This window comes from Heterodontus francisci, chromosome 21 (genome assembly GCF_036365525.1).
Source record: "Heterodontus francisci isolate sHetFra1 chromosome 21, sHetFra1.hap1, whole genome shotgun sequence".
Lineage (NCBI taxonomy): Eukaryota > Metazoa > Chordata > Chondrichthyes > Heterodontiformes > Heterodontidae > Heterodontus > Heterodontus francisci.
The window spans coordinates 44,252,853-44,280,177 of record NC_090391.1 but is presented as its reverse complement, the minus strand read 5'-3'; positions in this window follow the sequence as shown (position 1 = coordinate 44,280,177).

The following is a 27,325-nucleotide window of genomic DNA, read 5'->3' as shown; positions in this document are numbered from 1 at the left end:
CCCAGCTGCTCACTCGCTCGCACTCTCTGCTCCCGAATAAGCTGCTACATTCAATACACAGAATAATGCAGTAACAATGCCACGGCAACTTAAAAGTATACCATTCAAGACATAATGCTCCTCCTGCAATAATGAAAGTGGAGACAATGAGGAGATTCCATCACTAAATTGCTGGAAAAGGACAGGCGGCTGTTTAATACACACACAGCACAGTTGACATCGATTTACACCATTAATAGCTGAGATACAGCTTACCAGCAACTCTAATTGCTGCAAGTACAGGATAGTAAATGTCTTCTATTTGATACATTACTGGATATCCCATTTCTATGAGAAGCAGAGACTTCAGTTAGCCTGTAATCCAGAGCTGCACCAGGCACTCTGAGCTGATCCATTCCAATGGGCCCTGATTTATACAGAAGATAAGTCTCCACTGACACAGTTGTACCCTGATCATTGCTGTTAGTTACCCTCACCTGAACAAACACATTTCATCAGCAACTTTGACTCTGATGTAAATACTGTTGTGAATAAAACACAATCAATTCAATGCTAATGATGTTTTCTTCGCAAGACCTCTTTCTGGATAAAACTTAAATCTGTACTCATACTGGACGGTTGCTACAATTATGAGAAGCATTATTTACATTTTCCATATTATCGGATTGACCTTGTTCACTCCTGGCATTTCTATTGTAAATGTAACTGATCTGTCTGCTGTGGACACTGAATCCAGGTACAAAAGCAATCCTGTTTCACTCTGTTCCTGTCTTTTTCCAGTTAAAATGAGAACGTTGACGATCTGATTCGAGATCATTTCCAGGGCTGCAGCCTAAAAGCTGCTGTGTGTGATATGAGGAAACAAAAACTGGAGAAAAACATGAAGGGGGCAGCCGCAAAGCGATAATACCACTGCTTAACTAAAACAGAGGCCAAACCTTATGGCCTGAGGACAGGGGTTCTAATCCCACCATGGCAGCTGCATAAAATAGAGGGAGCTCCCTCTCTACTTATAAAGTGGAGGGAACACCCTCTCTACATATAAAGTGGAGGGAGCACCCTCTCAATGTACAAAGTGGAGGGAGCTCCTTCTCTATGTTTCAAGTGGAGGGAGCTCCCTCTCTATGTTTCAAGTGGAGGGAGCTCCTTTTGTACGTATAAAGTGGAGGGAGCACCCTCTCTATGTATAAAGTGAAGAGAGCTCTCCCTCTACGTATAAAGTGGAGGGAGCTCCCTCTCTATGTATAAATTAGTGGGAGCTCCCTCTCTACGTATAAAGTGGAGGGAGCTCCCGTTATACGTATAATCTGGAAGGAGCACCCTCTCTATGTATAAAGTGGAGGGCGCTCCCTCTCTGCATATAAACTGGAAGGAGCACCCTCTCTTTGTATAAAGTGGAGGGAGCTCACTCTCTATGTTTAAAGTGGAGGGCGATTAAAGGCAAAGGAGAGAGGGAAATGTAAAAAAGTGGAGAAATGGAGAGAAGGAAGAAATGAAAGACAGTGAGAGACAGGAAAGATACTTAAATGAGAGCTTAACAGAACCCCAGTAACCATCCCTTTGTCTGACCAGTGCGGTATTGGGGATTTAGTTCGAGTATTTTAGGGCTGCGTGTTGGCTCAGTGTTTGATATTTTCAAACTGCAGTGACATTCCCAAAATGAAAAAGAGTTACAGATTCAAAATTAACCCGGGAATGGCTCGAAGATTTGCTGTCCAGGGAGAGAGGGAGGGGGAGATGGAGGGAGACAGATACAGACAGAGTGGGCCAGAGGCAGAGAGAGAGAGAGAAAGTTAGAGGGAGAGAGACAAAGAGAGTGACAGATACAGAGGGAGAGAGACAGAGAGGAGCGAGAAAGGCAGAGGGTGAAGCAGAGACTGAGGGAGAGGCAGACAGAGAGAGTGTGACAGGGCGAGATTATCGGAGAAACTTTAGATACAATAGTGTTTGAAAAAAGATAATATTCAAAAACTAAAACTGGCTGTATGCAATAACTAAATTTGAAAGGAAACATTGGGGGTTTATTGTGAGTGTTTTGGAGGCAACTGTTGGATCAGTGCTTCACATTTTCAAACTGTTGGGACATTTAATGTTGTTGAAAAAATATTATCAAAAATTGACAAACATTAGAAGCAGGGGAAATGGGAGGCAGACCGTGAGGGGACCTTGACAGAACCTCAAAACAATCCCCATTACCTGCCCAGTCCTGCATTGGGGGTTTAGTGTGAGAGTATAGTGGGCGGGTATTGATCAGTGTTTGATATTTTCAAAATGCAGTGACATTTCCAGCAAGGGCAAGAATTGCAGGTTCAAAATTAACTATGTGAGTGAGTGAGGTGCAGGCATCGTCTGTTTCGAGATACAGCACTGAAACAGGCCCTTCGGTTGACCGAGTCTGTGCCGACAATCAACCACCCATTTATACTAATCCAACACTAATTCCATATTCCTCCCACATCCCCACCTGTCCCTATATTGCCCTACCACTTACCTATACTAGGGGCAATTTATAATGGCCAATTAACCTATCACCCTGCAAGTCTTTTGGCATGTGGGAGGAAACCGCAGCACCCGTAGGAAACCCACGCAGACACAGGGAGAACTTGCAAACTCCACACAGGCAGTACCCAGAATCGAACCCGGGTCGCTGGAGCTGTGAGGCTGCGAGTCATAGACTGATGAGGAGAAAGATGGAGAAGGAGATAGAGGGAGAAAGAGAGAGAGAGATGGAGAGAGACAGACATGAGAGGGAGAGACAGATAGAGGATGAGACAAGATGTAACAATAAGTAACAATCCTCATTATCTGCCCAGCCCTGTATTGGGAGTTAAGTGTGAATGTTTTACGGGTGACTGTTGGATCAGTGTTTGATATTTTCAAACTGCAGTGCCCTTCCCAACAAGGCAGGTATAGAATGTAAGAGCATGGAATGTATACTGGAACTGTATAATTCATTGGTTAGACCACAACTTGAGTATTGTTTGCAGTTCTGGTCACCTCATTACAGAAAGGATGCAATTGCACTAGAGAGGGTACAGAGGAGATTTACGAGGATGTTGCCAGGACTGAAAAAATGAGGTATGAGGAAAGATTGGATAGGCTGGGATTGTTCTCCTGGGAAGAGAGAAGGCTGAGGGGAGATCTGACTGAAATGTGAGGGACCTGGATAGAGTGGATGTGAAGAGTCTATTCACCTCAGCAGAGAGCTTACTGACGAGGGGGCATAGACTTACAGTGATTGGTAGAAAGATTAGAGTTGAGATGAGGAAGTGCCCACCTGGGCCCCAACTTCATCTACATTTTTCCCTCTCCTGATGTTTTTTTTCTCTCCATACCTATCTCTTATATGTTTGTGTACACAGCAGCGAAGGATTACATCAAATTAATATATGTTACATTATCCTTTTCATCCACCTCAACAATCTCTCTCTCTCCAACGTTGTCCCTCTCTACAGCTCTCTCTCTGCCTTCATATCAAACCCTCTCCCTCTGTCTCTCTCCTAGTGTCAGTGATAGCAAGACGGAGAGACTGAGAGAGAATGTTAAAGGAACTGGACACTGTTCCTAAGCTGTGCAGAACCTGCACTCGGATTGTTTGATGGGCTACATTAATCGGCCGTGTACAGTCCTGTATCAGGCTGTGAAGTAGCCGAGCATGTTCAGTACACAACGGGTCAAAGGGAACGATTCACTCCTCTCTGCTACTGGGAAGAGAGACTGACCTTAATATCAAGGCAACATTTGACTGAGTGTGGCATCGAGAAGCCCGAGTCAAGTTGAAGTCGGTGGGAATCAGGGGGGAAGTTCCCCACTGGTTGGAATCATACCGAGCTCCAAGGAAGATGGTTGTGGTTGTTGGGAGTCAATCATCTCAGTCCCAGGCCTTCACTGCAGTAGTTTATCAGGGTCGTGTCCTCAGCCCAACCATCTTCAGCTGAGATCCCAGCAGAAAATGCTGGATAAACTGAGCAGGGCAAGCAGCTTATACGCATTGGATTTTAGAAGAATGAGAGGTGAGTTTATTGAAACATACAAGATTCTAAGGGGACTTTACAGTGCGGATGCTGGGAGAATGTTCCCCTTGTCTAGAACTAGGGGGCAGGAACAGTGTGGGGTTAGATACAAAGTAAATCAACCTCTATGTATGCCTCTCTTTCTCCTCCTCCATCCAGATGGAGAGAGGAACAGTGCGAAAGACAAGGATAGAAATGGAAAATAGCAGGGAGAGGGAAGGATAGCAATGGGGAGAGAGTACCAGAGAGAAAGAGGAAGAGATTGAGATGGAGAGTGTTGGTCAATGTTTCTGCAAATCTGCGTGCTGCAGCCTCAAAGGTCCCACGCAGATCCTGGTCAACAATAAAGAGCACATGTCTTCAAAGATTCTTCAAAAAGTTCAAGGGTCAGCTCACGTAAAAAAAGACTGGACACGCAACATCTAAATTTTCACGGCAACATTGGAGCCAACTGCGGAATACAGGGTTCTTACCAGCCTGCAGAAGGAAGGGCAACCTCTGCAGATGCGGTGAAACCAAAAGCAGCTGACTTAAAATGGAAAACTGATATATGTGGAGTTTTAAAAAGGGGCTGAGACGGGAGAAAAACAAGCATAGACACACACACACACACACACACACATACACACACACAGAAACACACACAAACAGAGAAACCGAGTAACTCAGGGACAGAGAGTGAAAGAAGAATATTTCAATTTTCAAAAGGCATTTGATGAGATCAATCTTCGCTTTAAAACAATTGATTTTGCATCAATGTGCGTGTGCAGAGGACACGTTCCAAACTACTACCACCTTTTTCCTGGAGTGTCGGATTAACCCGGGTCACTCACTGTGCCCGGCTCAGCCTCAAGACTCACCTGCCCCAGTCACTGAGACACTGCTTTATCACTTGCCTTAATGTAGCGGATGCAGGGTTTGGGAGCAGGAGAGGCACACGGGATTAGGACGACTGCTCATGTGGAGGATAAGAATCAGTAATCCCTCAGAGAATCAGAACAGATCAGGGAGAATCAAAAAAAAGGAAGCTTGTGTTGAATTTGAAAGTCTTGCATTGTGGAATGCTTCAGTGTTTAGTGAGAATGTTGCCCCACAATAGCAACAGAGACACGGAGGAACAGATTGGGAGGCAGATTTTGGAAAGGTGCAGAAGTAACAGGGTTGTTGTCATGGGTGACTTCAACTTCTCTAATATTGATTGGAAACTCCTTAGCGCAAATAGTTTGGATGGAGCAGTTTTTGTCAGGTGTGTCCAGGAAGGTTTCCTGACTCAATATGTAGATAGGCCGACTAGAGGGGAGGCTATATTGGATTTGGTGCTTGGCAACAAACCAGGCCAGGTGGCAGATGTCTCGGTGGGAGAGCATTTCGGTGATAGCGATCACAACTCCCTGACCTTTACTATAGTCATGGAGAGGGACAGGAGCAGACAGGATGGGAAAATATTTAATTGAGGGAGGGGAAATTACAATGCCATTTGGCAGGATCTGGGAAGCATAAATTGGAGCAGATGTTCTCAGGGAAATGCACGACAGAAATGTGGAGGTTGTTTCGGGAGCACTTGCTGCAACTGCTGGATAGGTTTGTCCCGATGAGGCAAGGAAGGGATGGTAGGGTGAAGGAACCTTGGATGACAAGAGATATGGAACAGCTAGTCAAGAGGAAGAAAATACCGAAGTGTGGGATTGAAGGTGAATTAGTGCTTTGGATCAGAAATTGGCTAGCTGAAAGAAGACAGAGGGTGGTGGTTGATGGTAAATGTTCATCCTGGAGTATAGTTTCTAGTGGTGTACCGCAAGGATCTGTTTTGGGGCCACTGCTGTTTGTCATTTTTATAAATGACCTGGATGAGGGTGTAGAGGGGTGGGTTAGTAAATTTGCGGATGACACGAAGGTCGGTGGAGTTGTGGATAGTGCCGAAGGATGTTGTAGGTTACAGAGGGACATAGATAGGCTGCAGAGCTGGGCTGAGAGATGGCAAATGGAGTTTAATGCGGAAAAGTGTGAGGTGATTCACTTCGGAAGGAGTAACAGGATTGCAGAATACTGGGCTAATGGGAAGATTCTTGGTAGTGTAGATGAGCAGAGAGATCTTGGTGTCCAGGTACATAAATCCCTGAAAGTTGCCACCCAGGTTAATAGAGCTGTTAAGAAGGCATATGGTGTGTTAGCTTTTATTAGCAGGGGGATCGAGTTTAGGAGCCACGAGGTCATGCTGCAGCTGTGCAGAACTCTGGTGCGGCCGCACCTGGAGTATTGCGTGCAGTTCTCGTCACCGCATGATAGGAAGGATGTGGAAGCTTTGGAAAAGGTGCAGAGGAGATTTACTAGGATGTTGCCTGGTATGGAGGGAAGGTCTTACGAGGAAAGGCTGAGGGACTTGAGGTTGTTTTCGTTAGAGAGAAGGAGGAGGAGAGGTGACTTAATAGAGACATATAAGATAATCAGAGCGTTGGACAGGGTGGATAGTGAGAGACTTTTTCCTCGGATGGTGATGGCAAACACGAGGGGACATAGCTTTAAGTTGAGGGGTGATAGATATAGCACAGATGTCAGAGGTAGTTTCTTTACACAGAGAGTTGTAGGGGCGTGGAACGCCCTGCCTGCAACAGTAGTAGACTCGCCAACTTTAAGGGCATTTAAGTGGTCATTGGATAGACATATGGATGAAAATGGAATAGTGTAGGTCAGATGGTTTCACAGATCGGCGCAACATCGAGGGCTGAAGAGCCTGTACTGCGCTGTAATGTTCTATGTTCTATGTTCTAAGGAAGCTTACTTAAGGTTGAGGAAGCAAGGATCAGACAGGGCTCTAGAGGGTTACAAGGTAGCCAGGAAGGAACTGAAGAATGGACTTCGGAGGGCTAGAAGAGGACATGAAAAGGTCTTGACGGGTAGGATTAAGGAAAATTTCAAGACGTTCTACACTTATGTGAGGAACAAGAGGATGGTCAGAGTGAGGGTAGGGCCGATCAGGGATAGTGGAGGGAACTTGTGCCTGGAGTCGGAGGAGGTAGGGGAGGTCCTAAATGAATACTTTGCATCAGTATTCACTAGTGAGAGGGACCTGGTCGTTTGTGAGGACAGCGTGAAACAGGCTGAAATGCTCGAACAGGTTGAGGTTACGAGGGAGGATGTGCTGGAAATTTTGAATGATATGAGGACAGATAAGTTCCCGGGGCCAGACGGGATATAGCCAAGGATATTACGGGAAGCGAGGGAAGAGATTGACGCCCGTTTGGCGATGACCTTTGCATCCTCACTGTGCACTGGAGTAGTACCAGATGATTGAAGGGTGGCAAATGTTATTCCCTTTTTCAAGAAAGGGAATAGGGATAACCCTGGGAATTATAGACCAGTCAGTCTTACGTCGGTAGTAGGCAAAATATTGGAGAGGATTCTGAGAGACAGGATTTATGATTATTTGGAAAAGCATGGTTTGATTAGAGAGAGTCAGCATGGCTTTGTGAGGGGCAGGTCATGCCTCACCATCCTTACTGAATTCTTTGAAGATGTGATAAAACACATCGATGAAGGAAGAGCAGTGGATGTGGTGTATATGGATTTTAGCAAGATGTTTGATAAGGTTCCCCATGGTAGTGCTGTTCCGCAGAGAGCTGTTCTGGGACCTCTGCTCTTTGTGATTTTTATAAATGTCTTGGATGAGGAAGTGGAAGGATGGTTAGTAAGTTTGCCGATGACACGAAGATTGCTGGAGTTGTGGACAGAGTGGAAGGTTGTTGTAGGTTGCAACGGGACATTGACAGGATGCAGAGCTGGGCTGAGAAGTGGCAGATGGAGTTCAACCTGGAAAAGTGTGAAGTGATTCATTCTGGAAGGTCGAATTTGAATGCAGAATACAGGCTTAAAGACAGGATTCTTGGTAGTGTGGAGGAATAGAGGGATCTTGGGGTCCACGTCCATAGATCGCTCAAAGTTGCTACCCAAGTTGTTCGGGTTATAAAGAAGGTGCATGGTGTGTTTGCCTTCATTAACAGGGGGGTTGGGTTTAAGAGCCACGAGGTTATGCTGCAGCTCTATAAAGCCCTGGTTCGACCACACTTGGAATATTGTGTTCAGTTCTGGTCGCCTCATTATCGGAAGGATGTGGAAGCTTTAGAGAGGGTGCAGAGGATATTTACCAGGATGCTGCCTGGACTGGAGGGCATGTCTTATGAAGAAAAATTGTGGGAGCTAGGGCTTTTCTCATTGGAGCGAAGAAGGATGAGAGGTGACTTGATATCGGGGTAAAAGTTGATGAGAGACATAGATAGAGTGGATAGCTAGTGGCTTTTTTCCAGGGCGGAAAGGGCTATCACCAGGGGGCATAATTTTAAGTTAATTGGAGGAAGGTTTCGGGGAGATGTCAGAGGTAGGTTCTTTGCACAGAGAATGGTGGGTGCGTGGAATGCGCTGCCAACGGTGGTAGTAGAAGCAGATATATTAGGGACATTTAAGCGACTCTTGGATAGGTGCATGGATGATAGTAGAATTAAGCTCGGTAGGTAGTTTGATCTTAGAGTAGGTTGAAGGTTCGGCACAACATCGTGGGCCAAAGGGCCTGCACTGTGCTGTACTGTTCTATGTTCTATGTTCTATGAGACACGATGGGATGAAGTCAAAGTGGCCACTGTTGAATTTGCGAGCTTCACCTTTGTGGGAACACAAGGGTTAAGGAACTTAAAAATATTAAATTGTCAATTCTGTTGTACAAAGAAACACTTAACAGACATCGCTATGGAATGTGCTGTCAGCTGCATTCCCAAGAGAAGATATGGTAAGTCAATGACAGAAAAAAATTAGGTGATTGGGGAAGAGTGGGATAGTGCGATTAACTGGACTGCTCTTCAAAAGAGATAGCACAGATTCAATGAGACACAGAGAGAGAGAGAGAGAGAGACACCGTTAGGGAGAGGGTGAGGAAGAAAATGTCTCAAAGAGGTAGGACATGCTCGAGGGGCCAAACAGCCTCCTCCTGACTTCCTAAGGGATTTATTAATATTGCATCCTGAAATAAACAAGTTCGTGATGGTAATTTTTAGCAAATCAAATGGAATTAATTAACACCAGGTTCGCCTTTTAAATTATTAATCCGAATTCACAATATTACTCGTGTGAATTTGGGCTTGACAGATAGAAAAAAGAAAAAAGAACAGTGCAGCACAGGAAAAGTCCATTCGGCCCTCCAAGCCTGCGTCGATCTTGATGCTAAACTGAAACCTTCTGCACTTCCGGGGTCCGTATCCCTCTATTCACATCCTATTCATGTATTTGTCAAGATACCACTTAAACGTCGCTTTCATACCTGCTTCCACCACCTCCTCTGGCAGCAAGTACCAGGCACTCACGACCCTCTGTATAAAGACCTTGCCTCGCACATCTGCTCTAAACTTTCTCCCTCTCACATTAAACCTATGTCCCCCAGTAACTAACTCTTCCACTCTGGGAAAAAGCTTATTTCTATCCACTCTGTCCATGCCACTCATTACTTTGCAAACCTCTATCATGTCGCCCTTCCACCTCCGTCTTTGCAGTGAAAACAGTTCGAGTTTATCCAACCTCTCCTCATAGCTAATGCCCTCCAGATCAGGCAACATCCTGGTAAACCTCCTCTGTGCCCTTTCCAAAGCCTCCACGTCCTTCTAGTAGTGTGGCGACCAGAATTGCACACAATATTCTAAGTGTGGCCTAACTACAGTTCTGTACAGCTGCAGCATGTCTTGCCAATTTTCATACACTGTGCCCCGACCGATGAAGGCAAGCGTGCCGTATGCCTTCTTGACTACCTAATCCACCTGCTTTGCCACTTTTAGTGACCTGTGGACCTGTACGCACAGATCTATCTGCCTGTCAATACTCCTAAGGATTCTGCCAATAACATCACTGAACAAATAAATATTGGAAGATTCAATGTGACTTTGTTCCCATCCTCGTCCAAACACCTACTGACTTACTCGAAGGTTTATATTTAAGGAGCAGTTCTGACAGTGCGGGGTCCCTTTTAGAGGTTGGTACTGACCCTCCCCCTGCTTCCACCCCCCCACCCCCACCTCACCTCGGGTTCACTGTGCTGGGTCAGGGGTCACAGACTACACGGACACAAGGGTTGACCCAAGACCCACTAACCCCAAAGAAAGGAAAAGAAAAGCAAAAATTCTCCTGGTCCCTGTGAAATCAGATGGACAATAAATTTAAACCCCGAGAGTGAAATATAAAAGGAGAACATGGAGATTTTGATGTTTATAAAAACATGATTTGCACAGAGGAAAGTGTTTGTGTTTATCTGCCTAAGTTGGTCAATGGGAATATATGAGTCTCTGTGTGGGTTTCTCTCTCTCTCTCTCGATCAGTTGTAATGGATGTGCCTGGGTGTGGATTTCTATGTGTTTGTGTGTGTGTGTGTGTGTGTGTGTGTGTGTGTGTGTGTGTGTGTGTGTGTGTGTATGTGTGTGTGTTTATCTGCACATGTTAGTCTGTCTGTGTTTATGTGCCTGTCTTTGTGTCTGTGTGTGGGTTTGTGTCTCTGTGTTTGTGTATCCAAAGCTGGATGTGAGGGTGGGTGAAGACACAGAAGGAAACTCTCTGATCTCTTATTAAAGATCTTTCATATTAACAACTCCGATGAATAGAGAGAAATATCCTCCACAACATATGAAGCAGTTGTATCTTAATACTTGTCAGGACAGAAGTTTTTGCATATTGTTCCCTTCTCCTCTTCTTCCATGTGTCTGAATTCTTTGAAGTTTGTCAGACATTGGTAAACTACGTCATGTGGTGTTCTGCAAATACCTTCAATTCTGTGTGTCTGCAAGGGACACAATTCAAATTCTCACCTTATTGCATCAACCAACACCTGCAGGTCCATTCAAACACCCCTATTTCCTGTCTCTGCAAAGATAGCTCACATTTCTACAATGCAGGAATGTCTGAATGGCAACAGCTTTTGACACATTTCCCAACACGTTTGCTAACACTTTTCAGGATGAAGCTCAATTCAGCTCTCAGATTGCAGGACGCAAATTGAGCTTTTCGGTAGAACAGGGAACATTGATGAAATCACAGATCTCTCTGTCCTGTCACCCATTCTAACATTGCACATTTAGATTTTATCACTCAGTCTTCCTTCCAAAATGCATGACTTCACATTTCTCAGCATTGAAGTTAACCTTCCCTGTGTCTGTCCAATAATAGGTTGGATAGTAAGCTGTCAAGAGGACATAAAGAGTCTACATGGCATTTCGATAGGTTAAGTGAGTGAGCAAAAAATTGGCAGATGGAGTACAATGTGGGAAAATGTGAACTTGTCCACTTTAGCAGGAAGAATAAAAATCAGTATATTATTGAAATTGAGAGACACAGCAGAACTGTACGGTACAGAGGGATCTGGGTGTCCTGGTACATGAATCACAAAATGTTATCATGCAGCTACAGCGAGTGATTAGGAAGGCAAATGGAATGTTTTTGTTTATTGCAAGGTGAATAGAATATAAAAGTAGGGAAGTGTTGCTACAGCTGTACAGGGCCTTAGTTAGATGACGTCTGCAGGATTGTGGGCACTTTTGGTCTCCTTACTGAAAAAATTATATAATTGCATTCGAAGTAGTTCAGAGAAGGTTCACTGGGCTGATTCCTGGGATGAAGGGGTTATCTTATGAGGAAAGGTTGAACAGATTGGGTCTATAGCCACTGGGGTTTAGAAGAATGAGAGGTGATCTGAGTGAAACATCTCAGGTCCTGAAGCGTCTGGACAGGGTGAATGCTGAGAGGATGTTTCCACTTGTTGGGGAGATTAGAACTAGGGGACACAGTTTAAAAATTAGAGGCGTCCCATTTAAAACTGAGATGAGGAGAAATGTTTTTATCTCAGAAGGGGGTCAGTCTGTGGAATTCTCTTCCCCAGAGAGCAGTGGAGGCTGGATCATTGAATATATTCAAGGCTGAGTTCGATAGATTTTTGACCAATAAGCGAGTCAAGGGTTATGGGACGCAGACAGGAAAGTGGAGTTGAGTTCACAATCAGATCAGCCATTGAATGGCAGAGCAGGCTCGAGGGGTCGAATGTCTACTTCTGCTCCTAATTCATTTGTTCTTGTGTGTTCCATTTCACCAGACTGCAACTATCCTCCTGAAGTCTGCTACTGGTCCCTTCCCTGTTTATTACATTGCAGATGTCACAAACATTGGCAAACATTGAATTTGTTCCCTGTAAACACAAGTCCAAGTCATTTGTATATATCATAAAGATCAGTGGTCCTAATATAAATCTCCACTGTATCCCTTCCTCCAGTCTGAAACAACCATTGTCCACTCTCTCAGCCAATATCGTATCCACTCAGCCACAGCCCCTTTCATCCATGGACCACCAATATTGCTAACTGGTCAATTAGAAGGCACCATTAAGCCCTCCCCACGAAGACACTGTTCCCAAACCTCTCTGTTTCCACTCTCCAATGAACATTCCCCAGACAGGTACAGCATGGATTAGATACAAAGTAATGGTCCTTCCAGACTGTCCCATCCAACAGTCCCAGGGCAGGAAAATCATGGGCTGGATACAGAGTGAACCTCGCTCCACACTGTCCGAAACAGACACAGTGAGAGACAGAAAGAGAGAAACAGAGAGAAACAGACTGACAGGGTGACTGAGAGTGAAAGAAGAATATTTAACATCAGACATAGGAAGAGGAGGATGCAATTTAACCCCTCGACCCTGTTCCAGCATTCAGGGAGATCAGATCTGATCTGTGATCTAACTAACACCATGTATCCCACCTTTGCCCCTTATCTCTTAATGCCTTTGTTTAACAAAAATCAATCAATCTCAGATTTTTAAATGTACAAGTGTCTCAGCATCAATTGCTGTTTGTGGAAGAGAGTTCCAAACTGATACCACACCTGCTGTGTTGGAGTGTTTCTTCATTTCACTCCTGAAAGGTTTTGAGACTCCGTTTAGATTTTTAGACTATGCCCACAAGTTCCTGACTCCGCAGCTAGTGGGAATAGTTACTCTCTGTCTACCCAATCAGAGTCTCCTTGTCTGCACTGCCCCATCGAACAATCTCAGAGAAGGTACGGCACGGGTTAGATACAGAGTACAGTTCAGTTTAAACTGTCCCTGGAGTGTCGAATTAACCCGGGTCACTCACTGTGCCCGGCTCAGGCTCAAGACTCACTTGCCTCAGTCACTGAGACGCTCCTGCATCACTTGCCTTAATGGAAGTGGATGCAGGGTTTGGGAGCAGGACAGACACACGGGATTAGGACGACTTCCCATGTGGAGGATAAGCATCATTAATCCCTCAGAGACTCAGAACAGACCAGCCAGGCTCAGAAAAGTAAACTTGTGTTGAATTTGAGAGTCTTGCATTGTGGAATGCTTTAGTATTTGGTGAGAATGTTGAGCCAGTGACATTTTACAACAGTAGGATGTATAGATACTATATGACTTTATTAGGACTTTAAGGAATTGTGTGTCGTGTAAAATGGCTCGAAATAACAATGTAACTGATCAATTTTCAGTTGAATACTATGACTACAGTTATACCTGCAATCCTGTTATATGTGTGCTGCTATACCTGCTATATGTGAGAATGTACATACGACACGATGGGATGAAGTCAAGGTGGTCACTGTTCATATTTTTAGACGAAATTCCTGACTCCGCAGCCAGTGGGAATATTTACTCTCAGTCCACCATGTCAGTTTCCCTGATTATTATGAAAACCTTCATCAAATCACCCCATAACCTTCTAAATTCCAGGGATACACAGTAAAGCTCCAGCTACACTGTCCCATTAAACATTTCCAAGCCAAGCACAATGTTGGGTTTGACACAGAGTAAATTTCCCTCTATGCTGTCACATCACAAACTCCGAGGGCGGGAACATCATGGGGTGGATACAGAGTGAATCTCACTCTACATTGTCCAAAACAGAGAGAGAGAGAGAGACAGAAAGAGAGAAACAGAGACACAGACTGACAGGGTGACTTGCAGAGAAAGAAGGACATTTAACAGGGGATATTGGAAGAGGAGGATGTAATTTAACCCCACAACTCAGTTCTGGCATTCAATGAGATCTTGGCTGATCTGTCATCTTTCTTACACCATAGATCCTGCCTGCTCCTTATCTCTGAACACCTTTGGTTAACAAAAAGCTATCAATCACAGGTTTAAAAGTTAACCAATAAGCCAGCATGAAATTTCCACAAACGATATCATGACGGTGTGATGGCTCCCACAATGGAATAGCTTGCTGAATAGTTAAAATGGAGGCTATTCCTTCTGGATCATCAAAAGTGTCCGCCTGGGCCCAAACTTCATCTGCATTTCTCCCTCTCCCGATTTTTTTTTTCTCTCCATACCTATCTCTTATATCTTTGTGTATACAGCAGCGAGGATTACATCAAATTAATATATCTTACATTATCCTCTTCATCCACCTCAACAATCTCTCTCTCTCCAAGTCTGTCCCTCTCTACAGCCCTCTCTATGCCTTCATATCTAACCCTCCCTCCCTCTGCCTCTCTCCCAGTGCCAGTGATAGCAGAGAGAGACAGAGAGAGAATGTTGAAGGAACTGCACTCTGTTCTGAAGCTGTGCTGAACCTGCGCTCGGAGTGTTTGATGGGCTACATTAATCGGTAGTGTACAGTCCTGTATCAAGCTGTGAAGAAGCACAGCATGTTCAGTACACAATGGGTCCATGGGAATGAATCACTCCTGTCTGCTGCTGGGTAGACAGACTGACCTGAACAGCAAGGCAGCGTTTGACAAGTGTGGCATCGAGGAGCCCGAGTAAAATTGAAGTCGGTGGGAATCAAGGGGAAAGCTCCCCACTGTTGGAGAGACAGAGAGAGACACAGAGAGAGAGAGGCAGAGAGTGAAGGAGAGAGAGGGAGTGACAGGTAGTGAAGGATCGATGGTAGGACGGGGAGAAAGACAGAGATAGAAGGAGAGAGAGGGAGTTTCAGGGAGGTTAAGACAGATGGTGGAACAGAGAGAGAGACAGAGATAGAAGGAGAGAGAGGGAGAGAGAGAGGGAAAGTCAGATGGATGGACAGAGATAGATAAAGAGATAGAAGGAGAGAGAGGGAGCGCAGGGAGGGAAAGACAGATGGAGGGACAGAGTGAGCGACAGAGAGAGAAGGAGAGAGATGGAGTGACAGGGAGAGAAGGACAGATGGAGGGATGGAGAGAGAGAGACAGAGATACAAGGAGAGAGATGGTGCGACAGAGAGGGAAAGACAAGTGGAGGGAAAGAGAGAGAGACAGAGGGAGAGGCAGAGACAGAGGTAGAAGGAGAGAGAGGGAGAGAGAGAGAGGGAAAGACAGATGGAGGGACAGAGATAGATAAAGAGATAGAAGGAGAGAGAGGGAGCTCAGGGAGGGAAAGATAGATGGAGGGACAGAGTGAGAGACAGAGAGAGAAGGAGAGAGATGGAGCGACAGAGAGGGAAAGACAGGTGGAGGGAAAGAGAGAGAGACAGAGGGAGAGGCAGAGACAGAGGTAGAAGGAGAGAGAGGGAGTCACGGCAAGGGTGGGGGGGGAAGACAGATGGAGAGACAGAGAGAGATGGAGAGACAGGGAGAGACAGAGGTGGAAAGACAGACGGAGAGACAGAGAGAGACAGAGAGAGAAGGAGAGTGAGGGAGAGACGGAGAGGGAAAAACCGATGGAGGGACAGTGTGAGAGACAGAGTGAGAAGGTGAGAGATGTAGTGACAGGTAGGGAAGGATAGATGGAGGGATGGAGGGAGAGAGGCAGAGATAGGAGAGAGAGGGAGTGACAGAGAGGGAAAGACAGGTGGAGGGAAAGATAGAGAGACAGAGAGAGGCAGAGACAGATATAGAAGGAGAGAGAGAGAGTGACGGCAGTTCTGGGGAAGACAGATGGAGAGACAGAGAGAGAGAGAGAGACTGAGAGAGAAGGAGAGAGGGACAGACAGAGAGGGAAAGACAGATGGAGAGACAGAGAGAGCGACAGAGAGAGAAGGACAGAGAAGGGAGTGACAGAGAGGGAAAGACAGATGGAGGGACAGAGTGAGATACAGAGAGAGAAGAAGAGAGATGGAGTGACAATGAGGGAAGGACAGATGGAGAGACAGAGAAAGAGAGGCAGAGATGGAAGGAGAGAGATGGAGTGACAGGGAGGGAAGTACAGATGGAGTGATAGAAAGAGAGAGACAGAGATAGAAGGAGAGAGAGGGATTGACAGAGAGGGGAAGACAGATGGAGGGACAGCGAGAGAGACAGAGAGGCAGAGACAGAGAGAGAAGGAGAGATTGGGAGAGACAGAGAGGGAATGGCAGTTGGAGGGACAGAGAGAGAGAGAGGCAGAGATGGAAGGAGAGAGAGAGAGTGACAGAGAGGGAAATACAGATGGAAAGACAGAGAGAGAGACAGAGAGAGAAGGCGAGAGAGGGAGTGTCAGGGAGGGAAAGACAAATGGAGGGACAGAGAGAGAGCTACAGGGAGAGAGATGGAGTGACAGGCAGGGAAGGACAGATGGAGGGATAGAGAGAGAGAGACAGAGATAAAAGGAGAGAGGTGGAGTGATGGGGGAATGGGAAGACAGATGGAGAGATAGAGAGAGAGACAGAAATAGAAGGAGAGAGAGGGAGTGACTGGGAGGGAAAGACAGATGGAGAGATAGAGATAGAGAGACAGAGATAGAAGGCGAGAGAGGGAGAGACAGAGAGGGAAAGACAGATGGACGAACAGAGATAGAGACAGAGGTAGAAGGACAGAGAGGAAGTGACTGACAGGGAAAGACAGATGGAGAGACAGAGAGAGAGGCAGAGACAGAAAGAGAAGGAGAGAGAGGGAGAGACAGAGAGGGAAAGACAGATGGAGAGACAGAGATAGAGACAGAGAGAGAGACAGAGATCTCTCCCGATGTTTCTGTCTCCATACCTATCTCTTAAATGTTTGTGCACACAGCAGTGAAGGATTACATCAAATTAATTTCTCTTACATTCTCCCTTTCAATCGACCCCGCAATCTCTCTCTCTCCAACCTTGTCCCTCTCCACAGCACTCCCTCTTTCTGCATGTCTAACCGTCTCTCCCTCTGTCTCTCTCCTCGTATCAGAGATAGCAGGAGGGAGAGACAGAGAGAGGAAGACAGAGAAAGAATGTTGAAGGAACTATACTCTATTCCTAAGCTGTGCTGAACCTGCTCTGGGAGTGTTTGATGGGCTGTATTAATCAGCCGTGTACAGTCCGGTGTCATGCTGTGAAGAAACACAGGTTGTTCTGTGTACAACGGGTCAAAGGGAATGATTCACTCCTGTCTGCTACTAGGAAGAGAGACGGACCTTAACATCAAGGCAGCGTTTGACCGAGTGTGACATCGAGGAGCCCGAGTAAAACTGAAGTCAGTGGGAATCCGCTGGTTGGACTCATACCAATCACAAAGGAAGATGGTTGTGGTCTGGCAGCATCTGTGGAAAGAGAAGCAGAGTTAACGTTTCTGGTCAGTGACCCTTCTTCGGAAGAAGGGTCACTGACCCGAAACGTTAACTCTGCTTCTCTTTCCACAGATGCTGCCAGACCTGCTGAGTGATTCCAGCATTTCTTGTTTTTGTTTCAGATTTCCAGCATCCGCAGTATTTTGCTTTTATTAAGATGGTTGTGGTTGTTGGAGGTCAATCATCTCAGTCCCAGGACATCACTGCAGGAGTTCCTCAGGGTAATGTCCGAGGCTCAACCATCTTCAGCTGAGATCACAGGAGAGAATGCTGGAAATACTGAGCAGGTCAAGCAGCATCTGTGGAGAGCGAAACAGAGGTAGTGATTCAGCTCGATGCTTTCCAGATTTCCAGCATCCACAGTAATTTGCCTCAGAGAATGAAGCAATCCATAGCCACATGCAACAAGACCCAGACAACATTCAGGTTTGGCCGGCCAGTGGGAAGTAACATTCATGTCACACAAGTGCCAGGCAATGACCATCTGCAACAAGAGAGAATCCAACCACCTCCCCTTGGCATTCAAAGCATTATCCCATCGCTGAATCACCCAGTGTCAACATCCTGGGGAAACATTGACATCAAACTTAACAGAACGAAACACATCAATAGTTTCTTCACCCAGTGGCTGGTGGGTGTTTGAAACTCACTGCCTGAAAGGATTAGTATAAAATGGGTAGTTGATGTCTGGCACAGACAGGGCGGGCCGAAGGGTCTGTATAAGTGCTGTATCTCTCTGCGACTCTAAACGATGGTCGAGGCAGAAACCCTCATCACACTTAAAACAATCTCTTGGATATTCACTTCTCTATATTTAAAATGGGTAAGGAATAACTCTCCTCGTCTGCACTGCCCATTCAAAAAATCTCAGAGAACGTACAGCACAGGTTAGATACAGAGTACAGTTCAGTTTAAACTGTCCCTCGAGTCTCGGATTAATGCGGGTTACTCACTGTGCCCGGCTCAGCCTCAAGACTCACCTGCCTCAGTCACTGAGACGCTCCTGCATCACTTGCCTTAATGTAAGTGGATGCTGGGTTCGGGAGCAGGACAGGCACACGGGATTAGGACGACTGCTCATGTGGAGGATAAGCATCAGGAATCCCTCAGAGAATCAGAACAGACCAGCGAAACTCAGAAAAGGAAACTTGTGTTGAATTTGTGAGTCTTGCATTGTGGAATGCTTTAGTATTTGGTGAGAATGTTGAGCCAGTGAAATTTTGCCCCAGTGGGATGAAGAGATACTAAATGACTTTATTACAACAGTAAGGTACCGTGTGTACTGTAAATATGGAATGAAATGACTGAAATAACAATGTAACTGATCAATTTTCAGCTGAATTCTATGACGACAGTTAGAGTCATAGAGTTAAACAGCACAGAAACATGCCGTTCGGCCCATCGTGTCTGTGTCCACCATCAAGCACCTACCTATTCTAGTCCCATTTTCCAGCACTTGGCCCGTAGCCTTGTATGCTACGGCATTTCAAGTGCTCATCTAAATACTTCTTAAATGTTGTGAGGGTCCCTGCCTCTACCACCCCTTCAGGCAGAGCGTTCCAGATTCCAACCACCCTCGGCGTGAAAAATCTTTTCCTCAAATCCCCTCTAAACCTCCTGCCCCTTACCTTCAATCTAAGCCCCCTGGTTATTGACAGCTCCACTAAGGGAAAATGTTTCTTCCTATCTCACCTAGCAATGCCCCTCATAAATTTTTATACCTCAATCAGGTCCCCCCTCAGCCTTCTCTGCTGTAAGGAAAACAACTCCAGCCTTTTCAGTCTCTCTTCATAGCTGAAAAGCTCCAGCCCAGGCAACATCCTGGTGAATCTCCTCTGCATGCTCTCCAGTGCAATCACATCCTTCCAATAGTGTGGCGCCCAGAACTGTACACAGTACTCCAACTGTGGCCGAACCAGTGTTTTATACAGATCCATCATAGCCTCCCTGCCCTTATATGCTATGCCTCAACTAATATAGGCAAGTATCCCATATACCTTCCTAACCACCTTGTCTACCTGCGCTGCAGCCTTAAGTGATCAATGGACAAGTACACCAAGATCCCTCTGACACTCGTTGGATATTCCCGAGCCTTGTAATTCCTTCCAAAATTCTATGTAACCTAATCTATGTATAATCTTTAATCTTGCAGTGCATGTGTAATGTTTAATTTCTGAAAGGCAGACAGAGTAAAGCTTAACGTACTCCAATAAACTCAAGACTTTTGACATTTATTACCTTATCGGGTCATATCTGTCGTTAAGTTGGACTAGACTTGTGAATAATTATTTTTAAGTTGTTTTTCCGCAGTACTTATGTAAATCGATTTACAGCATCCCATCATATAGTATATTTTGCTGTCTACATCACTGTGATCATGTCTGAATACAGACATAAAATAGCCACACATTTTGCTATTTATTTCGGAGCAAACAGGTGAAGTGTTTATTTTGTCTGTGATTTAACTCGACCCCCAATGATAACCAACATGGTGGAAGAGAGTGATAGACAGAGAGAGAGGAACAGAGGTGGAGTAACAGAGAGATTGGGAGAGATAGAAATGGGGAGAGAACCGAGAGATAGTGAGGGATAGAGACAGAAGCAGAGAGATGGAAAATGCCAGGAGACACTGAGAGACTTTAGAAGCAGGGGGACGGGGAGACAGGCTGTGTGGGGACCCTGGGGGTAACGTTACAGATAGACAGCGTAGATGCAGGTAAGATGTTTCTCCTGGTTGAGGAGTCTAGAACCAGGGGACACAATTTCAAAATAAGGCGGAAGCCACTTGGGACAGAGATGAGGAGAAATTTCATGACTCAGAGGGTTGTGAATCTTATGAATTCTCTATCCCAGAGGGCTGTGGCAGCTCAGTCATTGGGTATGTTTAAAGCAGAGACTGACAGATTGCTGAATACCAATGAGATAAAGGGTATGAGGATAGTCTGGGAAAAACACATTGAAGTGGATGATCAGCCATGATCGTCTTGAATGGCAGAGCAGGCTCGATGGGCTGAATGGCCTACTCCTGTTCATATATTCCAAAGCTGCCGAAATAGTTTCTCACAAACTACCTCATCAGTCCCCCATAATATCTCAACAACTTTGATCAAACCACCTTGATCCTCCTAAATTCCAGGGAATAAATCCCCAGTTTGTGTAATATCACCTTGTAATTTAACCCTTGGAGTCCAGTTATCATTCTGTTAAATCTACACTGCACTCAAATGGACATGGACCCCTCAAGTCTCTTTGGACCTCCAGTGTTTCTATCTTTTCACCATTTATAAAGCACTCTGTTCTGGTCTTCTTTACTGACATGGAAATCTATCTACCACAGTTTTAACCATTCACTTCAGATATCTCTTTGCATTGTTCTGCATCCAGCTACATTGCTTACAATGCTGCCTATTTTTGTGTCATTGGTAAACTTGGGTATGTTGCATTCTACCACATCATCTTAAATCGTGAAGAAATACAGCAAAACTGCGACACACACAGGCTTTGCACTAGTAGACAGGAGTCAATCATTCCATCCTAGATGTTTTTTAATTCCAGATTTATGTTTATTTTTAGAAAAAACTAAATTCAAATTCACAACAGCCCAGCGTGGGATTTGAACTTCTACCTTTTCAATCATCAGCTCAGGCCTTCAAATTAAAACCCATAAAAAGAGATTAATGTTCCTACTGCTGTTGTGTGACTGACTGAGGTTTGGTATATTGTTCCTTTCTCCTCTTCTTCCATGTGTTTGAAGTCTTTGAAGTTTGTCAGACATTGGTAAACTACTTCATGTGGTGTTCTGTAAATACCTTCAATTCTGTGTATCTGGAAGGGACACAATTCAAATTCTCACATTGTTGCATCAACCAAAACCTGCAGGTCCATTCAAACAACTCTATTTCCTGTCTCTGCAAAGACAGCTCGCACTTCCACAATGCAGGAATGTCTGAATGGAAACAGCTTTTGACACATTTCCCAACACGTTTGCTAACACTTTTCAGGATGAAGCTAAATTCAACTCACAGATTCCAAGTGCCAAATTGAGCTTTTGGGTAGAACAGGGAACATTGATGAAATCCCAGATCTCTCTGTCCTGTCACCCATTTTAACATTGTACCTTTTAGTTTATATCGCTCAGTCTTCCTTCCACAATGCATCACTTCACATTTCTCAGCATTGAAGTTAACCTGCCCTGTGTCTGTCCAATGATAGGTTGGATAGTAAGCTGTCAAGAGGCCATAAAGTATCTGCAAAGAGATTTCCATAGGTTAATTGAGTGAGCAAAAAATTGGCAGATGGAGTACAATGTGGGAAAATGTGAACTTGTCCACTTTAGCAGGAAGAATAAAAATCAGTATATTATTGAAATGGAGAGAGACTGCAGAACTATACGGTACAGAGGGATCTGGGTGTCCTGGTACATGAATCACAAAGTGTTACCGTGTAGCTACAGCAAGTGATTTGGAAGGCAAATGGAATGTTGTTGTTTATTGCAAGGTGAATAGAATATAAAAGTAGGGAAGTGTTGTTACAGCTGTACAGGGCATACGTCAGACGACGTCTGCAGGATTGTGGACACTTTTGGTCTCCTTACTGAAGAAATTATATAATTGCATTCGAAGTAGTTCAGAGAAGGTTCACTGGGCTGATTCCTGGGATGAAGGGGTTATCTTATGAGGAAAGTTTGAACAGGTTTGGTCTATACCCACTGGAGTTTAGAGGAATGAGAGGTGATCTGAGTGAAACATCTCAGGTCCCGAGGGGACTGGACTGGGTGGATGCTGAGAGGATGTTTCCCCTTGTTGGGGAGACTAGAACTAGGGGACACAGTTTAAAAATTAGGGACGTTCCATTTAAAACTGAGATTAGGAGAAATGTGTTTCTCTCAGAACGGCGGGGGTGGGGGGGGGGGTCGGTCTGTGGAATTCTCTTCCCCAGAGAGCAGTGGAGGCTGGATCATTGAATATATTCAAGGCTGAGTTCGATAGATTTTTGATCAATTAGGGAATCAAGGGTTATGGGACACAGACAGGAAAGTGGAGTTGAGTTCACAATCAGATCAACCATTGAATGGCAGAGCAGGCTGGAGGGGCCGAATGTCCTACTCCTGCTCCTAATTCATTTGTTCTTGTGTGTTCCATTTCACCAGGCTGCCTCTATCCTCCTGAAGTCTGCTACTAGTCCCTTCCCTTTTATTACATTGCAGATGTCACAAACATTGGCAAACATTGAAGTTATGCCCTGCAAACACAAGTCCAAGTCATTAGTATATATCAAAAAGATCAGTGGTCCGAATATAAACCTCCACTGTATACCTCCCTCCAGTCTGAAACAACAATTGTCCACTCTCTCAGCCAATGTCGTATCCACTCAGCCACTGTCCCTTTCATCCCTGGAGCACCAATATTGCTAACTGGTCAATTAGGAGGCACCATTAAGTCCTCCCCATGAGGACCCTGGTCCCAGACCTCTCTGTTTCCACTCTCCCATCAACATTCCCCAGACAGGTACAGCATGGATTAGACATTGAGTAATGCTCCTTCAACACTGTCCCATCCAACAGTCCCAGGGCAGGAAAATCATGGGCTGGATACAGAGTGAATCTCACTCTACACTGTCCGAAGCAGAAACAGTGAGAGACAGAAAGAGAGAAACAGACTGACAGGGTGACTGAGAGAGAAAGAAGGATATTTAACATCAGACACAGGAAGATGAGGAGGCAATTTAACCCCTCGACCCTGTTCCAGCATTCAGTGAGATTTGGGCTGATCTGTGATCGAACTAACACCATGTATCCCACCTTTGCCCCTTATCTCTTAATATCTTTGGTTAACAAGAATCTATCAATCCCCGGTTTAAAAATTGACCAATAAGCCTGCATGCAATTTCCACAAACAATATCATGAGGGTGTGATGGTTCCCACAGTGGAATAGCAGGCTGAATATTTAAAATGGAAGCTGTTCCTTCTGGATCAACAGAAGTGTCCGCCTGGGCCCCAACTTCATCTGTATTCCTCCTTCTCCCGATGTTTTTTTTTCTCTCCATAACTATCTCAAATATGTTTGTGTACACAGCAGTGAAGGATTAAATCAAGTAAATATATCTTACATTATCCTCTTCATCCAAGTCAACAATCTCTCTCTCTCTCCAAGTTTGTCCCTTTCTACAGCCCTCTCTATGCCTTCATATCTAAACCTCCGTCCCTCTGTCTCTCTCCTCGTGTCTGTGATCGCAGAGAGAGAGACAGAGATAGAAGGAGAGAGATGAAGAGATGGGGCGGTGGGAAGACAGATGGAGAGACCAAGAGGGAGACAGAGAGAGAAGGAGAGAGATGGAGTGACAGGGAAGGAAGGACGGATGGAGAGACAGAGGGAGAGACAGAGAGAGAGGCAGAGACAGAGAGAGAAGGAGAGAGAGGGAGAAACAGGGAGGGAAAGACAGATGGAGAGACAGAGAGAGAGACAGAGAGAGACACAGAGATAGAAGGAGAGAGATGGAGTAATGGGGCGGGTGGGAAGACAGATGGAGAGACCAAAAGAGAGAGAGAGAGAGAAGGAGAGAGATGGAGTGACAGGGAAGGAAGGACGGATGGAGAGACAGAGGGAGAGACAGAGAGAGAGGCGGAGACAGAGAGAGAAGGAGAGAGAGGGAGAGACAGAGAGGGAAAGACAGATGGAGGGATAGAGGGATAGAGAGAGAGACAGAGATAGAAGGAGAGAGAGGGAGTGACAGAGAGGGAAAGACAGATGGAGGGATAGAGAGAGAGACAGAGATAGAAGGAGAGAGAGGGAGTGTCAGGGAGGGAAAGACAGATGGAGGGAAAGAGAGAGAGAGACAGGGAGAGAGATGGAGTGACATGGAGGGTAGGATCGATGGTGGGATACAGAGAGAGGAACAGAGATAGGAGAGAGATGGAATGATGGGGGTGGGGGTGGGAAGACAGATGGAGGGACAGAGAGAGAGGCAGAGATGGAAGGAGAGAGAGGGGTTGATAGGGAGGGAAAGACAGGCGGACTGACAAAGTGTGACACAGAGAGAGAAGGAGAGAGAGGGACAGACAGAGAGGGAAAGACAGATGGAGAGATAGAGACAGAGAGACAGAGAGAGAGGCAGAGACAGAGATAGAAGGAGGGAGATGGAGAGACAGGGAGGGAAGGACAGATTGAGGGATAGAGAGAGAGAGACAGAGATGGAAGGAGAGAGAGGGAATGTCAGGGAGGAAAAGACAGATGGTGCGACAAAGTGAGAGACTGAGAGAGAAGGAGAGAGATGGAGTGACAGCGAGGGAGGGACAGATGGAGGGATAGAGTGAGAGAGACAGAGATAGAAGGAGAGAGAGGGAGTGACAGAGAGGGCAGGACAGATGGAGGGACAGTGAGAGAGAGAGAGACAGAGAGAGTGGGAGAGACAGAGAGAAGGAGAGAGGGAGTGACAGAGAGGGAAGACATATGGAGGAACAGAGAGAGAGACAGAGATAGAATGAGAGAGTGGGAGCGACAGAGAGGGAAAGACAGATGGAGGGACAGAGAGAGAGACAGAGGGAGAGAGGCAGAGAGAGAGGCAGAGACAGAGAGAGAAGGTGAGAGAGACAGAGACAGGGAAGGAAAGACAGATGGAGAAACAGAGAGAGAGACAGAGATAGAAGGAGAGAGAGGGAAAGACAGATGGAGGGACGGAGAGAGATACAGAGTTATAAGGAGAGAGATTGAGTGTCAGAGAGGGAAAGACAGATAGAGGGACAGAGAGAGAGACAGAAAGAGAATAAGAGAGAGGGAGCGACAGGGAGGGAAAGACAGAAGGAGGGACAGAGTGAGTGACAGAGATCGAAGGAGAGAGATGGAGTGACGGAGGGAAGGACAGATGGAGGGATAGAGAGAGACACAGAGATGGAAGGAGAGAGAGGTAGTGACAGGGAGGGAAGGACAGATCGAGTGACTGAGAGAGAGACAGAGATAGAGAGAGGGAGAGACAGAGAAGGAAAGACAGATGGAGGGACAGAGAGAGACAGAGATAGAAGGAGAGAGAGGGGGTGACAGAGACGGAAAGACAGATGGAGGGACAGAGAGAGAGGCAGAGAGAGAGGCAGAGAGCGAAAGAAGGAGAGCGTGGGAGAGACAGAGAGAAAAAGGCAGTTGGAGAGAGAGACAGAGAGAGAGAGACAGAGACAGAGATGGAAGGAGAGGGAGGGAGTCACAGGGAGGGAAATACAGATGGAAAGATAGAGAGAGAGACAGAGATAGAAGGAGGGAGAGGGAGAGATAGAGAGGGAAAGACAGATGGAGGGACAGAGAGAGAGAGACAGGGAGAGAAATGGAGTGACAGGGAGGGAAGGACAGATGTAGCGATAGAGAGAGAGAGAGAAAGAGATAGAAGGAGTGAGATGGAGTGAAGGGGTGGGGAAAGACAGATGGAGTGACAGAGAGAGAGAGGCAGAGATGGAAGGAGAGTGAGGGAGTGATAGGGAGGGAAGGACAGATGGAGAGACAGGGAGAAAGACAGAGATAGAAGGAGAGAGAGGGAGTGACAGGGAGGGAAAGACAGATGGAGGGACAGAGAGAGAGAGACAGAGAGAGAGACAGAGAGATTAGGAGAGAGACGGAGAGACAGAGAGGGAAAGACTGATGGAGGGACAAGAGAGAGAGACAGAGAGACTGGCAGAGACAGAGATAGAAGTAGTGAGAGGGAGTGTCAGGAAGGGAAAGACAGATGGAGGGACAAAGTGAGAGACAGAGAGAGAAGGAGAGATTTAGAATTCAGAATTTAGAACATTACAGCGCAGTACAGGCCATTCGGCCCTCGATGTTGCGCCGACCATCTGACCTACACGATTCCATTTTCATCCATATGTCTATCCAATGACCACTTAAATGCCCTTAAAGTTGGCGAGTCTACTGCTGTTGCAGGCAGGGCGTTCCACGCCCCTACTACTCTCTGCGTAAAGAAACTACCTCTGACATCTGTCCTATATCTTTCACCCCTCAACTTAAAGCTATGTCCCCTCGTGTTTGCCATCATCATCCGAGGAAAAAGACTCTCACTATCCACCCTATCTAACTCTCTGATTATCTTGTATGTCTCTATTAAGTCACCTCTCCTCCTCCTTCTCTCTAACGAAAACAACCCCAAGTCCACCAGCCTTTCCTCGTAAGACCTTCCTTCCATACCAGGCAACATCCTAGTAAATCTCCTCTGCACCCTTTCCAAAGCTTCCACATCCTTCCTATAATGCGGTGACCAGAACTGCACGCAATACTCCAGGTGCGGCCTCACCAGAGTTTTGTACAGCTGCATCATGACCTCGTGGCTCCGAAACTCGATCCCCCTACTAATAAAAGCTAACACACCATATGCCTTCTTAACAGCCCTATTAACCTGGGTAGCAACTTTCAGGGATTTATGTACCTGTACACCAAGATCTCTCTGCTCATCTACACTACCAAGAATCTTCCCATTAGTCCAGTACTCTGCATTGCTGTTACTCCTTCCAAAGTGAATCACCTCACACTTCTCCGCATTAAACTCCATTTGCCATCTCTCAGCCCAGCTCTGCAGACTTTCTATGTCCCTCTGTACCCTACAACACCCTTCGACACTATCCACAACTCCACCGACCTTCGTGTCATCCGCAAATTTACTAACCCACCCTTCTACACCCTCATCCAGGTCATTTATAAAAATGACAAACAGCAGTGGCCCCAAAACAGAACCTTGCGGTACACCACTAGTAACTAAACTCCAGGATGAACATTTGCCATCAACCACCACCCTCTGTCTTCTTTCAGCTAGCCAATTTCTGATCCAAAGCTCTAAATCACCTTCAACCCCATACATCCGTATTTTCTG